This window comes from Tachypleus tridentatus, chromosome 13, assembly GCF_004210375.1.
Source record: "Tachypleus tridentatus isolate NWPU-2018 chromosome 13, ASM421037v1, whole genome shotgun sequence".
Classification (NCBI taxonomy): domain Eukaryota; kingdom Metazoa; phylum Arthropoda; class Merostomata; order Xiphosura; family Limulidae; genus Tachypleus; species Tachypleus tridentatus.
The window spans coordinates 142415970-142433520 of NC_134837.1; the positions used below are offsets into that span (position 1 = coordinate 142415970).

A 17551-nucleotide genomic window follows, 5' to 3' on the forward strand; every position below is an offset into this window, starting at 1 on the left:
CACTCTGTTGGTACGGAGAAGATAATAAAATATTAAATGGATTATATATGAAATATTTTAAATAACGTTTTACAGTAGATAAAACTTTTTATCCTTTTAGTAATACAGAGTTTGTATTGGGCATCTTTTGGATGACTCATTTTGTTTCAACTTATCTAAGTTATATCGTCTCTCTACACTAAGAACAAAGCAATGTTTTAATTATTTTTTTACATTATAATTAACTTCAGAAAACAGAGTGCACTTAAATTATACACTTAATTCTTACTGGTAGGCCAATAGTAATCTTAAGCTAATAACGTTAAAATCTGAGACTTTATCCTTGCTGTGAGGACCGTGCATATAGGTATTATATAGGTTTACTCTTAAGTAAACAAAATAAATAAAAATATATTGAAATTTAACAAATTATATTTTTTGCTCAAAACTTAACCCAAACATTTATACTATAGGTTGATGACAGCCAGCATTTTTATATCCTAAATCTTCAGACAAAACCAGTTTGGTTTTGAACCAGTAGCACTCCCAAACTCCTTTTATTTCTGTTGTAGTTAATGTTAGATTGTTCTTAACAGACAATAAAACTTTCGTTTTCATATACTGCACACCATAACTTAGGAGCAACAGAGCTTCTGGCCTACCTTTTATCATGAATGATAAGCAGTTCATAAATAACAAAGTTGCCTGACTTAACATGAATGTTACAACATCATTTATCTGCGAGACATTTGTTGGTCTTTTCTGTTTAATAACCATACATCGTGGCAAAAAAAGAACCCTTTCTTCCTATCTCTGACGCCTGCGGAAAGGTTTTTTTTTTTTTTTTGGAAAAGTCATATACCACAGGCCTGAGAAAAGGAGTGGAGAGACATCTATTTGGGAAATATTTAATTTATTCCTAAGAAAATATAATATGTGTACCATAATTTATAGTAAGTACCAGGTGTACCGTTTTCTCGGTAAATAACATATGTTCTAATATCTAGTAAGTTAGAAGGAGAACAACTGTCTAAAATATTGTCTGATAAACTTGAAAATATACTTCAACTGTTCGTGATTGTTTTCAGGGTGGGTTTTCCTAGCTTTTTTTATGATAGTTCATATGGTAAATTATATATCTACACACTTTTTGCGCTTATATTACAGTTTAACCTTTTACCTCAAAAACACTGAGGTAAGTTGTCGAGTAAGTGGCTAGAGGGCATTTGATTATGATTTTTTTTTTATTTATAACGTCCACCCGTTTCTGTTAATTAATTCACATCAATGGTAATACACGAACATCCATAAATCTGTATTCAGGATCTTCATAAGGTGATAACTTATGTTTTCTAAGTAACTATTCGTATTCAGATTTTATTAATAGTTAGTTTCATTTCCTTTGTTGATTGTAGTTTTAGTTCCAATATCTGTGATTGAAGTTCTCACTTTTTAACGATAAAGGTACCTAACCGTATGTTAATATACGGCATGAAGCACTTCTAGTCAGTTTCTTAAAGAAGATTGACTCTTTTAATTTACAATTTATTACTTTTAGCGCTGGTTTATTTATTAACTTGCCTAAGGTAAGTTTTAATAATTTATCACTACTGTATATATTTTTTATACACACACACATAAATAATGATCCAACTAGACATATCCCAGTGATTTTGTGTGAACTGAATATAATACACTAAAGAAACAAACGTAAATCGTTGAAATAGAACACCTGGATTGTAACAATGTTAGTTAGGACAGCTGGATTTGAACGAAGTCAATTTTAAGCTTCTACACGTCTTCCAGTTATTATTAAATATTTAAAGTATTTAGTGTATTATATTTTTCCCCATAAAACTCATGGCAGTATCTCTGGTTGGATCATCCTGTGTATATTAATATAATATAACCATAGTAGAGTGAACTAATACTGTGTATATTAATATAATATAACCATAGTAGAGTGAACTAATACTGTGTATATTAATATAATATAACCATAGTAGAGTGAACTAATACTGTGTATATTAATATAATATAACCATAGTAGAGTGAACTAATACTGTGTATATTAATATAATATAACCATAGTAGAGTGAACTAATACTTTCACTTAGGATCTTTTAGAAAAAAGAGATCCATTGGATATGTTGTATAGAATCCCATTGATCTCTATAGTTTGAGATCTTTTGTCTATACACCTTTTTGAAAACATAAACATAATCCAGCATGCATAGTATAGTTCCCTTCCTCTGTTTGGTTAGTGGTTGTTCATCTTTTCAGTGAGCTTCACCTATGGATTACACCCATATATAACATTTACAGAACTGTTTGCTGGACATTTAGTAATCCTGTACTTCGGAAATCGAATATAAGTAATGAGTAACTTAAATATCAAAATTAAATTGTCTTACGAACGATCATAACTATTACAGAAACAGAACAGTCTTGCGTTTCTAGCATCTTCAAAAGTAGAGAAATAAGTAAATTTATTTAGGCTTAACTCTACGTAATTACATTGTACGAGGTTATATAATACTATGTTATGGGTTCTATAACAAAGGGTAACGAAACTCGCATTCAATATGTCCTTTAACCCTACGTGAACTTTACTTGGGTATTTTTACGTCAATTTCATGTGTTTTCATAGAAAATTGTCTTCATCAGTATATACGTCTGCATTATCTCATACCTGTCTTATACCTTCTTCAGAATACCTAATTGATTACTGCTTCGTTTTCTACTTTGTATGTTATAATAGGTTATGCTGCTTCCATTAAGGGAAATTGAAGTAATTAACTAGACTAGTGGGACGATAAGTCCTTTTGTCGTGGGACAAGATTGATAACGTTAGAACTAACTGTTTAATGACTGCGTAGCCTAGAGGAAAGAGTAGCATGGTAGCTTGCTTGTATTAGGTATTACCATAATAGGAACACACCCGTTAGCACTAATCACGAGGGAAATAGTAATGTTCATTTCGACGGTCGATCCAAGCCGCGTTTCATCTGATACGGAAATTTCAGTTGTTTGTGTATTTTAACTCATGAATGTTGTGCATGTGATGGATGTAACCAGGTTTTCATCCATAATGTCTCTTTACTGAATAATTAGACAGGGTAGTTCTAATCTATACACATTCCTTATATCCAGCAGACAGTTTCCGCACTGAATCTACAGTTATTGGTTATTTATAATATGGGAAAATTTGTTGAATTGACTGTGATCCACACATTTTCCATAAATCCGGCAAGTTAGTTTTGCACTAATTCTAAAAACTTTTATTTAGTATATTAATTATATTTGATTATTATTTTAGCACTGAAGCCTTGATTTTAAGGGGAATTTTTTTTGTGATTGCATTTTGTCAATAACATAAGTTTCGTTTGCAACAAAACCATATCAAAACTTAAGAACTTTAATAGGAAGTTCAAACAGATATTTTAAAAAGATAGCATTGTCAACTATTAAAATTCAAATATAAAGTGAGACATACTGCTTTGAATACGTTTTTTAACGTCAAATACTTAGTTTTGTTTTCATAAGAAGAAAGTTCTGTGTGAGAGTGTTACTTGTTCAATACGATTGTCACGCGTGTGTACAACATTACTTTTTAACGATTTGTGAGACTGATGGCTGTTTTCACCTATGAACCAAAGAAAATCTAAAACAGTCACACACGTATCCCAGAGAAAAACCAGAAAATAACACCGTTCAACAGTGTAACAAAAGTCCGAAAACAGAACAGCACTGTTTCATCTATGCCAAGAAAATCTCAAAACAACGCTATCACGTTACATGAATGTAAAATCTAAAAACAACAATAACAAAACTGTCACACATACAAGAAATAACTAATAATAAGACTGTCACACATTCAATACGGAATGTCCAAAAACAAAAATAACACTGTTACATAACCAGGAAATATCTAAAAACAACACTATCAAACATACGCCAGGAAATATACAAAAATAACACTGTTATATAACCAGGAAATATCTAAAAACAACACTATCAAACATACGCCAGGAAATATACAAAAATAACACTGTTATATAACCAGGAAATATCTAAAAACAACACTATCAAACATACGCCAGGAAATATACAAAAATAACACTGTTATATAACCAGGAAATATCTAAAAACAACACTATCAAACATACGCCAGGAAATATACAAAAATAACATTGTTATATAACCAGGAAATATCTAAAAACAACACAATCAAACATACGCCAGGAAATATACAAAAATAATACTCATACACAAACATATGAAAAAAATGTAAAATGGTGAATATCCCTATGGTTACGTTAAGTTCAGAAAATTTGGAAATCTTTCTTTTGAATTCTAAGTCATAATTGACTTATACTGTGTATAAAGTTCACGAATTATAAGTAATTTTTTGTTCTGGTATATAAAGAACGATATTGGCAGCAGCGTGAGTCACGCAAAGTGTGCGGTTGAAATGTTATATTCTTCTCAGTGAAAACTTGTACAAACATAGTATTTGTTACAAGTTATTGTCAGTCTTATTTTTATGCAATATCATGCAAACTACCGAACATACAAACGCAGTTTACCTTTTTAAATACATACTTAAAAAAAAACTTCTGTGACTTCTGTTGAAAAAAATATTATTCTTCCACTGAGCACGAAATTGTTTGATCGCTTGACAACTTATTTTTGAATATTGTTTCCAGGGGAACGAATGAAGTTCATGTTATTAAATAGAAATGGTATTTGCAAAGATTAGAGCTCCATATCTGTCCTTAAGGGTGTTTTACGTCTCGTGATAGCAGAAAAAGACATTCTAAATTAACTAACACGATACAAAATAAATTCGACTGTGTCTGTATTTTCGTGGGACTAATATAATAGTGTAAAATTGGCTAGTAAGTATATTGTTCTGGTATAAAAGGCCTGCTGTAAATATCAAACACAAGATTAATAAAGAGAATCGTGTGTATAACTAATTGTTGTGTGTTCCTGAGTTCCTTACTCCCCTTCCACGTGTATATACGAATTTCTTCCTTACTCTCATTTCAGCTTAGTGATTTTTGGCCAGGTTTTAGACACGATGTGTCTGAATTTTGTAAAACTTGACACACATATCAGATGGCTGGTAAACCTAGTGTTCCTGTTCCTGTTAATCTCCTTCAGCTAGTTCCTGCATTTAATGAACCATTCAGCAAAGTTATTAATGATTGTGTTGGTCCATTAACAAAAACTAAATCTGAAAATAAATAGCCATTGACAATTAAGTATTCATCCACCAGATTTCTCAAAGCCATTCCAATTTATAAGTATTACAGCACACAGTCCTTTAAAAACTTTAATCCAATTATGTACCTTAACTGGTCTTCCAAATGAAGTGCGACATGATCATGAAATTTTATGTGTGGTCTTTTTCACCAAGTTTTACACTAAATGGGAGCCAAATAGATCAAGTCTAATGCATATGACCCAGTCTCATGGGGGTCTGGAATAACTTCTCTCTACTTCGAAGACTAAGATTAAAATCCGCTGTCATAAGAATGAATGGTATGAGAGCATTTCTTCATTGTTGTTTGCTGTTTATGAGTTGGTACAGCAATCACTTGGTTTCAGTTCATTTGAGTTAATATTTGGTCGAACTATGCAGTTGATTAAGGAAACCAAGTTAAGCGAAGAGTCAGAGGAGTTGAAATTGCTATATTATGTTTCCATGTTTAAAGTAAGACTTTAAACTCAGCACAGGGTGAAATGAAAACATGGTATGATAAAAATTTTAATGAACAGTCTTTTAAGCAAGGTGATAGTATTTTGTGTTACAACCAATCATAGGACATCCTTTGCAAGCCAAATTTCATTGTCCATATCAGGTGGTAAAAAAATGAATGATTTTGATTTTGTTATAGAAATACCTGATCATCGCAAATCTATTCAGTGGTGTCACATCAATATGCTAAAGCCATACTACAATCATAATGAGCCATCTGTCGTAGCAACTGTCAAAGATGTGGATGAAACCAGTATGATGAATAAAAGTATGATTACCGAAAATGATATTAAAAACATAAATGTTGTGAAAACTAAAAATAACTTTGAAATCTTAGAAAATTTGAATACGAAACTGGGACGTTTAAATTCAACTGATAAAGAACAGTTGTCAAATATAAATAGCTGTTCACTGATGATCAGAGTTAGTTAGTTAGTTATCACCATTAGATTCCATCTAGGAGCATAGGGCCGCAATCGCTTGCGGATTCTTCACCGTCCCTAATTTAGCAGTGTAAGACTAGAGGGAAGGCAGCTAGTCATCACCACTCACCGCCAACTCTTGGGCTACTCGTTTACCAACGAATAGTGAGATTGACCATCACATTATAACGCCCCCACGGCTGGGAGGGCGAGCATGTTTGGCGCGACGCGGGCGCAAACCCACGACCCTCAGATTACGAGTCGCACGCCTTACGCGCTAGGCGAATGGTGATCAGCGTAAGACATCTAAGTTGTTTCGTGATGTTGGTGTTAGAGATTCCAAGCCTACTCCAAGTAAAACTACTAACTATGTTGTTTCATTATGTTGGTGTTAGTGATTCTAAGCCTATAAAGTAACATCCGTAGAGAGTGATAACCGATAAAAAATAAAATTGAATACATGATGGAATTTGACATTATACAAACGAGTCAAAGTAGCTAGAGTTCACCTCGTGTTCTTGCGCCCAAACTAGATGGTAGTGTTATATTTTGCACTGACTTCATAAACGTCAATTCTGTGACCACAAGTGACCACTTCTCACTTATTAATGTTACTTGTATATACTATTTGTGCTGTTATCGGCCCGGCATGGCCTAGCGCGTAAGGCGTGCGACTCGTAATCTGAGGGTCGCGGGTTCGCGCCCGCGTCGCGCTAAACATGCTCGCCCTCCCAGCCGTGGGGGTGTATAATGTGACGGTCAGTCCCACTATTCATTGGTAAAAGAGTAGCCCAGGAGTTGGCGGTGGGTGGTGATGACTAGCTGCCTTCCCTCTAGTCTTACACTGCTAAATTAGGGACGGCTAGCACAGATAGCCCTCGAGTAGCTTTGTGCGAAATTCCCAAACAAACAAACAAACAAAATTGTGCTGTTATCACAATTCAGCATAGTGGTGGGTATTTGTTTGCTGTCTTTCGCTATGATTAGCCAATCACCACTTAGCAATAGCGAAGAGAGGAGAATACTGTCCCTATACATATATGGGCTAGAAATTCAAAGCGTGTTAGGTGTGGCAAGAATATCGTATAATATTGTGCTTCCTTATTTGTCATATATGTAAATTTTGATTATTATATTTTAATCAAAAGTCATCCAATACCCGTGTTATTAGTAAGCGAGTATCATCACAAACGTCAGCAAATTTTGTAAGTAACATAATGAATGTGTTTAATACCTAAAATTTCGAGTCAGCTTAAACGTAAAATAGCGTGAAGTTAATTTATCGATACTTACACTCGTGTTAACTGGGTTTTATTTTGATATGCGCTACTATTTGCGCGATACTTTGCAGATAAATTATAGAAATTTCGCAAAACCTGATATAAACTTTGTTCTTAACTTATTTCAGAATAAAAAACATTTTGAGATCAAGGTTAATACAGTTGTTATTATCGCTTCGACAAAAAGTTTCAATTTTTTTTTCTCCGACACCACGTAAACGCAAAAGTTTATTTGTTTTGAATTTCGCTCAAAGCTACACGAGGGCTATCGGCGCTAGCCTTTCCTAATTTAGTAGTGTAAGACTAAAGGGAAGGCAGCTAATCATCAACACCCACCGCCAACTCTTGGGCTACTCTTTTATCAAAGAATAGGGGGATTGACCGTCACATTATAACACCCCACGGTTGAAAGAGCGAGCATGTTTAGTGTGACAGGGATTCGAACCCCCGACCCTCAGATTACGAGTCGAGCGCCTTAACCATTTGGCCATGCCGGGCCTTAAATGGAAAGCAAAAGTCAAAAATAGGGACTTGGTAAGAATTATCTACTGGTAAGAGAAAAAGGAGTCGGTGGGTTAGCATACCAAATTAGTCATGTAACAACAACATGATACGCAAAGTACCAAGAATAACATATAACAGGTGTGTAGGTGTGTGTATGTTAAAGTTCAGGCACTTTCTAATTATTAATATGCCAAGATTAACTACAATAGTTTGCATATCAAGAAGTGTTTTGTTGGCAGTGCAGTCATAGAAACTTTCCTCGACAGAAGGGTAAATGTGTAATAATCACTATAATAACCAAGATGGACTTGGAAGAACAAAGAGTTGCAAAATTTAAAAGTTAAAAAAATAAAAATTAATTCTTAAAACGTGCTGGGTCAGCAGATAGAAAAATGATTTATTTAGAAATGAAATTGAGGGTGAAAACGTTGATGACGTTAAAGTTGTCTAGAAAAACATAAAAGATGTTACACAGAAACACATTTAGAAGAGAAGTGTGTGTGTGTATTTTCTTATAGCAAAACCACATCGGGCTATTTGCTGAGTTCACCGGGGAAATCGAATCCCTGATTTTAGGGTTGTAAATCCGTAGACTTACCCCTGTACCAGCGGGGGACTTAGGAGAGAAAATAGTTAGTTATTACAACGTAACTCAGGAAGGAAGGAAAGTACATAGTTATTACAAAGTGACTTACTCAAAAAGTAAAGTAAGGGTTTATCACAATGTAACTCACTCCAGAAGGAAAGTAGGTGGGCACCACAAATTAATTCTGGTCAAGAAGAAATGTAGGTGGTAACTACATAGTAACGCATTCAGGATGGAACGTAAGTGCTTATCAACTACCAACTTACGAAATCCGAAATAGCAAGTAATCTTAAAATCTTAAAATTCAAGAGAGAAATAGTAGTTTCAGTTTGTAACAAAGGGAAAAAGGAAGAAAAATAGAAAGTGGTTACCATAGTAATAAAATTAAAGGCTAGAAAATGAATTTGTTACATACAAACATAAACAAAAGAAAACGGAAAGGTTTGTTTTGGAATTTCGCACAAAGCTACTTGAGGGCTATCTGCGCTATCCGTCCATAATTTAGCAGTGTAAGACTAGAAGGTAGGCAGCTAATCATCATCACCCACCGCCAACTCTTGGGCTACTCTTTTACCAACGAATAGTGGGATTGGCCGTAACATTATAACGCCCCTACGGCTGAAAGGGCGAGCATGTTTGTTGTAGCGGGGATTCCAACACGCGACCCTCGGATTATGAGTCGAGTGCCTTAACCACCTAGCCATGCCAGGTCAGTGTTTTAAGCATTAATTCTGAATATTTGCGTATTGGCAAATACGTATTTATTTTAACAAATAATCCTCAATAGATCTTCTATTCACTGATCAAGTTTGTTTTGACTCTGTGTTTCATATTCCTAAGAAACCCATTAAGTGAAATTAGATCTATTTTATTAGAATAGCTACTATCAAACATGCTTTATATATATATATATTACTTCTTCAAACAATCTAATATTCCATTAAAATAATTATATATCAATGAATGTTATGTGAGAATCGTTGAATTCCATTTTGTTGTGCAAACAGTAATTGTATTTTGTGCTACCAAAGGATTGTTTGTTTGTTTTGGAATTTTGCACAAAGCTACTCGACGGCTATCTGTGCTATCCGTCCATAATTTAGCAGTGTAAGACTAGAAGGTAGGCAGCTAGTCATCACCACCCACCGCCAACTCTTGGGCTACTCTTTTACCAACGAATAGTGGGATTGACCGTCACACTATAACGCCCCAACGGCTGGGAGGGCGAGCATGTTTGGCGCGACTCGGGCGCGAACCCGCGACCCTCAGATTACGAAGCGCACGCCTTAACGCGCTAGGCCATGCCAGGCCACTACCAAAGGAAGCTCCTCTTGTGCTTGTCAACCAAAACCTACGTACGTTACCAGGTTTATGACTGTATACTGAATTGATTCTGTAATATGTTGAAAACTAAATTTCAATAAATCTAAACACAATTATAATACAGTTTGAAGCCATAGTATAATAATTTGCAATACATAACACTAAGTAATTCGTAAAGGAAGCTTCATGCTAAACACAACGATATCGATAGAAATAAGTACAGAGTATAGAGAATCATAGTACTGTTTAAAAAATAACATTTTAAAACAATATTTATTTCTTCCTACATCCTTTATCAAATCACGTGACTTCATCTTAAGAAGAAGTCCAATGATGTTAATGCAATCAGAAAAGTCTAAAGTGCAATTTTCTTGCCTATAGTTCACCATATATTATGATGATTTATTAACCAGTGGATTAGTTAAACATTTGAATTGTTTGTACCCGAATAGTGTAAGAGATAGAGAACAAAATATTTATTCTACACGAAGTAGATATATACGTTTGTATGCATACGTGGAAGATAGCAGAATGATAATGTGTGTACGATCCACTACGCTACGCTATATGAGATTATTTTACGTGGATAAATTCAACAATTGAAGGTGGAATCGACACTCTTATTTCACGTGTCTGAGTAATTGATGTCATCATTAAATTAATATTTTTTTACAAAAGTGTTTATTTTTATATATATTATATTATTACGTATAACATAATAAGTCCAAGAAGATCCGTCCATAATTGATGGACGATTTTAGTTTAAAACCACTAATCTAACATTCAATCACGTAATCTATTCAATAAACATTTTATTTTTTTCAAATCAACTTGGATATCTATCAGTTTGTTATATTCGTTTCTATTAATTTTTGTTCCACTGTTAAGATGCATTTGTCAATGGGTTTGTGTTTGGTTTCTTTTGAATTTCTCGCAAAGTTACACGAAAACTATCTGCGCTATCCGTTCTTAATTTTGCAGTGTAAGACAAGAGGGAAGGCAGCTTGTCGTCACCACCCACCGCCAACTCTTGGGCTACTTTTTTACCAACGAATAGTGGGATTAATCGTGACATTATAACACCCCATACGGCTGAAAGGGCGGGCATGTTTGGTGTGACGGGGATTCGAACCTGCGACTACGATTACGAGTCGAGTGCCTTAACCACCTGGCCATACCGGGCCTTGTCAAACGGACTATAGCACTGCTGTTAGAGTATTAATACGTTTTAGATAACCCCCTAATAGCACAGCGGTATGTCTGCGGACTTACAACACTAGAATCCAAGTTTCGATGTCCGTGGTGGGCAGAGCACAAACAGCCCATTGTTTTTCTTTACGCTTAATTTCAAACAAACGACCAGATATTTTAAATACTCCTCTCGATATGCTTTAAAACTTAATAAGAATTTGTCGTAAATTATTTAAGCCTTTTTTAAAGCATACATTTAAATACTAGAATGTTTGATTATTTCAGGAATCTCTTGGTGTTATCACCTGGGACTTTTAGAAATATATATATGTATATCATACCATTTAGTATCTCACATAAGATAATACTTATTTTCAGGAACTACTTTTGCTGTAGATACTTTTCTTCTAGGGTTACCACCGTCACTGGGACTAATTTTTCTTTTGGTCTGTTAAAAATGAGCATTTTCATAATTAGAATCATGTTCATTTTCAAAACAGCTATCAGTAGAAGCATCATTCTAACCAAAAATATATTTTTCATACACTTATTATCCTTAATATATTTCCTCTTTTGCATTTCATGCATAATTTATTCGTATCTTTTGGAAGCAAATCCTACAGTTTTTCATGATGACGAAGTTTTCCAATGAAAAACATAAAATGAATAAAGATTAAAAAATTGGCGGGATTAGGGAAAGGTAAATAAACCTGACGTAATTATTGTCAGTGTCGTGTACACACTAATCCCACGATTCTAAGTTTCGAAAAAGCGAGATAAATGTTACCTCTTGCCTATATACCCATAATCTTGTCTACGGACAGAGTTAAGAGTTTTGTGTGTGTGTTTGTTGATTGTTGTTGTTGTCTTTTGTTACTATACTTAGTGTTAAAGAGAGTGCGGAGTACTTAGAAACTCACAGACAACTCACAGTACATAATTGTGATTCATAAGTGAATCTGACTTAGCACTCAATAATAGTTGTTAGTTATTCATAAGTAACTCAAAAGCATTATCATTTATTTAAGAAATATTCACGTACAAAAACTTACTACTTGCCTTTTAGTTTCTTAGTTGAAACGAGTACATTTTAATTAAGTTATTTCCCATATATGACGTTTATTTTTAATTATTTCTTATTTTATTAATTAGTCATATCATATACATAAATGAGAGACACGTATAAAAAATTCAAAAATGACAAACTCGCAAAAAAATGAGTAATAATAGAAGGTATAGCTGTTTTGTATTCATTTATAGTAACACAATCAAAGAAATGTTACTGCAAACAAGTAACTGAAGCTTTAAGTTAAAACAGATACAACTTTGAACGAAAATAAACTGTTTTGGCATCCAATTAAAGTGTAATTTGTGGATGGTCCACCTTAGATTCTGCGTTGTTACACTTTAGTTTGTCCACTTAATTATCGTTGCTTCTCTCTTTTCACAGCGGTTACAATCATCAGTAATACGAGATCTTCAGAATACTTAATCAGTATTTTGATGACTTTGTCCAGAATGACGTACTGTGTTTAAGTCGTACTTTGAAGTTTCTGGAGCCATCTTGCTATTCGACTTCTAGATTGAAGGAATTCATCAGCCATTTCAAAGCTTACTACACCTATAGCAGGTGATCTTTTGTCCATATAGATAATGACAGAATGACTCAGCGCTCTAAAATTATTTCCCGAGTTGTTCAACATTTCCCTTCTGTGATATTTATTGCCTTGTTATTGTATATGTTTTCCATATTATATTTGTGACAACACTGATTTCACTATACAATTTAATACAAGTGAACCTTCAAGGGTTAAAACAAAAGTAATGGTTCGGTTTTTTTCAGTTTGTTGAAAGCTTGTTCACAATTAGCTGTATGGCAAAATTTGTTTGATTTGTTTAGTTGTTTGTATAGAGGAAGAGCTATTGCAGGGAATGATCTTACAAGATAAAAATAGTAAAAGTACACTCAAAGAATTCCTCAAAATCATCTTACCTTTGGCTAATTGTGAACAGATTCAATCTTGATTATGGCTGTGTACTTCCTACTTACTGACTCTTTGTCACAAAAAACTCATCAGTCGATCAAACAATTTACACTTGTTCTTTTTTTTTTGGATCTCAGCTTAATCCATTCCAGACTAGGATGTGTCATTGAGATTTCTTGATTTTTTTTCTATAGTAGAAACTCTTTAATAGCTATTAGTAAAAACTTACTAACCATACTATCCAGTTTGAGTTTTAAAAATCATATTTCATTTAGTTTTCCGCCAATTTTTACGCTGTTAATTTTGAAAAAGTTTGTTAAGGTTTGTTTGTTTTGGAATTTCGCGAAAAACTACACGAGGGCTATCTGCGCTAGTCGTCCTTAATTTAGTAGTGTAAGACTAAAAGGAAGGCAGCTAGTCATCACCACCCACCTTCACCTCTTGGGCTACTTATTTAGTTGATTGCCCGACACATTATAACGCACCCACCGCTGAAAGGGCGAGCATGTTTGGTGCGAGGGGGATTCGAACCCGCGACCTTCAGATTACGAGTGGAACGCCTTAACCCACCTGGCCAGTTTGTTAAGAGACAATAGTTTGAGAAAAAAACGACAATGCTACTTTCTTTTATCGCAGAATTTTAGTTTTTTATTGTTGATTAGAAAGTTTCATAATACACACACACACATATATATATATATTATTATTTCCAACCTGACTGATACTTTTTACATTTCTTTTGATACCATATCTTGCCGACTGCAGTAGTCACCAATTCCGCCTATAAATCGTAAAAAAACAAAGAAAAAACTGACATATTTATTGTTAACGCTCAACCTGACAAATAAAAATGACACCAATTCAGACTAGATAATATTATGTTGTTGATATTAATTTTGGTCAAGATAAAGTCATACCTAATAAATAGTCGGGTTTTTTTTCAATAAAAACAAGCTCTTTTATTTAATTACGTTGTCTAAATACAATAAACGTAATAATAATATTCAGTATATAATAATTCGAGTCATCAAACATTTTGCAATTGCTTAAAATATAACTAGGCTTTTCTGACGTCTCGTTATAGATGAAGCGTCCATAGCTTTACACAAATATACAAAAAAACATTTTCAAAACGAAAACAACTAATCAAGAAATTACAGAAATATTTCCAGAGATGTGGTTTATTCTCAAGTCTTCTAAGTTTTCTACTAACTTTCTCTACAGGAACTACATTTAATAAAATACTTCTTTAACAGTCTTCTCGCGACACTGAACACAAGAATGAACACTCGAGTTTCAAAAGTGTAGGTAACCTACACACCTGTTTCTGGAATATTTCGAAGAAAAGGATCGATTTTTGACTATTTCCAAATAATAAATGTAACATATTACACTACAGACACTCAAAATACGGACTTATAATTTCATTGATCTTTCAAAAATTATTCTCATTTCGAATTGCATGCATATTTACCTTAAAAGCAAAGTTCTGTAACACAACAATAAAGTCCAGTGGTTGCTTTATAATGTAAATGAATGTGAAAAGTTTGTGACTCCTGTTGAATCATGTTATTTTGTCAGTCTTGTGTTGGTTATAGTATCTCCCGCTAGGACAGCGGTAAGTCTTCAGATTTACAACGCTAAACTCTGGACTCGGTTCCACTCGTTGGACACAGCAGATAGTTTATGTGGCTTTACTATGACAAACATCTTGTGTGGTTATTTTATTTAAGTAAACACAAAGCTAGCCTAATATTTTGGTAAATTTAACATAATCTCAATATATGTGTAACATATTTAATAAAGCAATGTGTGTAAAGGTAAGCCTAACTTATTTTTGTTGAAGTCTAATGTAAACGTATAACGACGTGTCCTGATTAATTTGCATACTTGAATAATAACAAATATAATTCAGACTGGAAATATTTGTTATTAATGTTTAAAATGTAATTATATTAAACCGCAAATTAAAAGGTTGTAATTTCTCAAGCTTTACTTTTCAGTAGAAAAAAAAAGTTGTCATGCTCAGTTGATGTTTTAGACGTATTGATTATACGTATATAACCAGGGAGGTTCAAGCTCAATCTTATCCTAGTTTTCTTTTATATTTTGCATTTATAATTTAATTTGCTGTCTCAGAACAAATCATTACCATTCAAAATTCCAGATAATTTTATCCCAAGATTCACTAACGTGCTTGTATAACAGTAATATCAGTGCGATTGCAATATAGCAATGCAAATTAAATGATTAAAATAAAAGTGTGACTCTTGTTACATCTAATACGCTGAATCACTTGAGTTTTTTGGTTGTTACATGCTCAGTAACTACGTATCACTTGTTGGTGTACAATACAAAGTTTATGAATAAAAGGTAAACCTAATATTTTGGTTCGAATGTATATCTCTTGTTTTATTTTATAATACGTAAGTGAAAAATAAAATAAACAAACAACATCCTAGTTTTCAGTTATAAAGCTAAAACTCATTAATCAGTTAATTAGTAGTTTTTGATGGTAAAAAAACAGAAGAGATTATCAAATAAGATGACTGAAACATACACAATGAACGTTATAGCTGTATTAGTGATAGAAAAAAAACCGAATAAGTTAAAAATGTAAGTATATCTAAATATAATTAATATTACAATTTTGAATTTTAATATGGATACATCTAAACAACTATTTTTATACAAATCATAACTATTTTAAATTCACATTTCGGTAACGAGTTTGCAGTAACACTTCTTTGAATTGTTCCATAAGTAAATAAATGTAAAATAAAAACATGTATATGTTATTTATTACAATATGTTTATTTCTTTTTAATTTCTGATTTGTTTAATCAAATGTAATAAAGGTGAGTGTTTGAAATAGTGTTATATAAGTAACACTGTATAAATAAAAACATGGAATTCGTAAGAAATGGGCTAATAGAAATAAGTTAGTATTTTGCTTCGTGATTATTTCTCAAATAAATAATAATGTTTAGCGCAGTTTATTTAATAAGAAACAATAGTAAAAACTGCCCAATCAAGCTGATGTGTAAGATTTTTACGAAACATTTTTTCAAATTTATAATTGTCAATTACACGTCTCCCGATGAAATAGTGTCAGTCAACGAATTTACAACTCTAACATTTGTGGCTCGATTCCCCGTGGTGGACACAAAAGATAGCTACGTGAGGCTTTGCTCTAAAATAAACAACTAAAATACACAAAAATGTCGTGTAAAACGTGAAAAGATGAGCAAAATGTACTTGACTGAGGAGATAACCAAACTGAAAACGTTCCAATAAAAACATGCTTGCTTAGAACGATGACGGTCTGCTTAGTATTAAGATATTCATAAAACAGGGACATTCTAATGAACATGATAGCTCTGTGTGTAAAAAAGTATATATAAACGTAATTAATAAAGTAAATATTCTCTTCGCTAATAAAGTGTATTTTTTACATATATTTACCAGCCAGAATTGATTATTTTAAGCGATCCGTAAAATTAACAAAGTAGCGTACTGATGAATATATCCTGAAAATGACTCAACAACTAACATATAAATATACCTATCAAATTAATTATGGAGGGAAATTTGAGAATTTACTACAAAAAGTAACGTTATTTTAACAGCTTAAGTGTCATCCAATTCATAAATACAGCTTGTTTTAACATCCATACTAAAATTAATGGTTGAAGATGGTGTTCTGCAAGCTACAGCTAGTGTGGAAAGATATATACTGAATTGCTAACTTGAGCCTATATTGGTTTAGTGCTAACTTATAAAAAAAGAAGTGTTTGCCTGCATAACTGATCCTGGCGTGAGCGAAAAGCTCGTCAACTTTGGACTCAAAGGTTTATAATGTGAGACAAAGTAAACTAAGCCTCACTGTGTAGTCAGTTTGTTTTTACTTTGTGTTTTGGTAGCCATTATCTACTATAATTACCTCCAAATACCGAGAAATACGAAGTCAGATACTTTCAGCTAGAGTAATGTATAAACTTACCATTCTTAAATATATGCTCTTATATAGATAAATAGATCGTGATTAATCTGTTTTCTTCTTACCTTTGCATACAAATTGAACGATCTGAGTTATAGAGATTTAGCTGAGTAAGGCTTACATCAAATATGTTTCACGACGTAATTGAAAACCTTTGGCGAGTATGGCGCTCATTAGACGCACTTTAAAAGTTTACATTTTGAAATAATTGAAAATTGTAAATTCTAACTTCTCTTACAGTTATCCCTAATTACTAAGTCGACCTTTTCTATAAAATAAGCAGCGTAAATTACCAGTTTATTTTGGTTTCGTTACTGTTGGATTTCGTCGCCATAGTAACTTGAGAAAGCCATAAAATACAGCTAGCCAATGGGATGTGAGTAAATTATCCTCGTTCTCATGAAGTTCAGTAAACACCAGCAGTGGTACCTACTAGCATTCTGATGAGAGACTCCAGACATTTCACTGGTTAAATGAAACACTGAAGTAATAAAACTGTATCCATCCATTATAT

At 33.1% G+C, this 17551-nt stretch overlaps 1 long non-coding RNA gene across 1 annotated transcript in view; it reads right to left on the bottom strand.

Annotated features, from left to right (window-relative positions):
- LOC143240097 (uncharacterized) overlaps positions 1-17343 on the bottom strand; it is a 29066-nt gene extending 11723 nt beyond the window's left edge. The window contains exons 1-2 of the long non-coding RNA XR_013021570.1: positions 17103-17343; positions 13752-13818 (exon numbers count right to left, since the gene is read on the bottom strand). This is a non-coding gene — a long non-coding RNA (uncharacterized LOC143240097). The remainder of the gene's footprint in view (positions 1-13751; positions 13819-17102) is intronic.
- Positions 17344-17551: the final 208 nt, after the last annotated feature.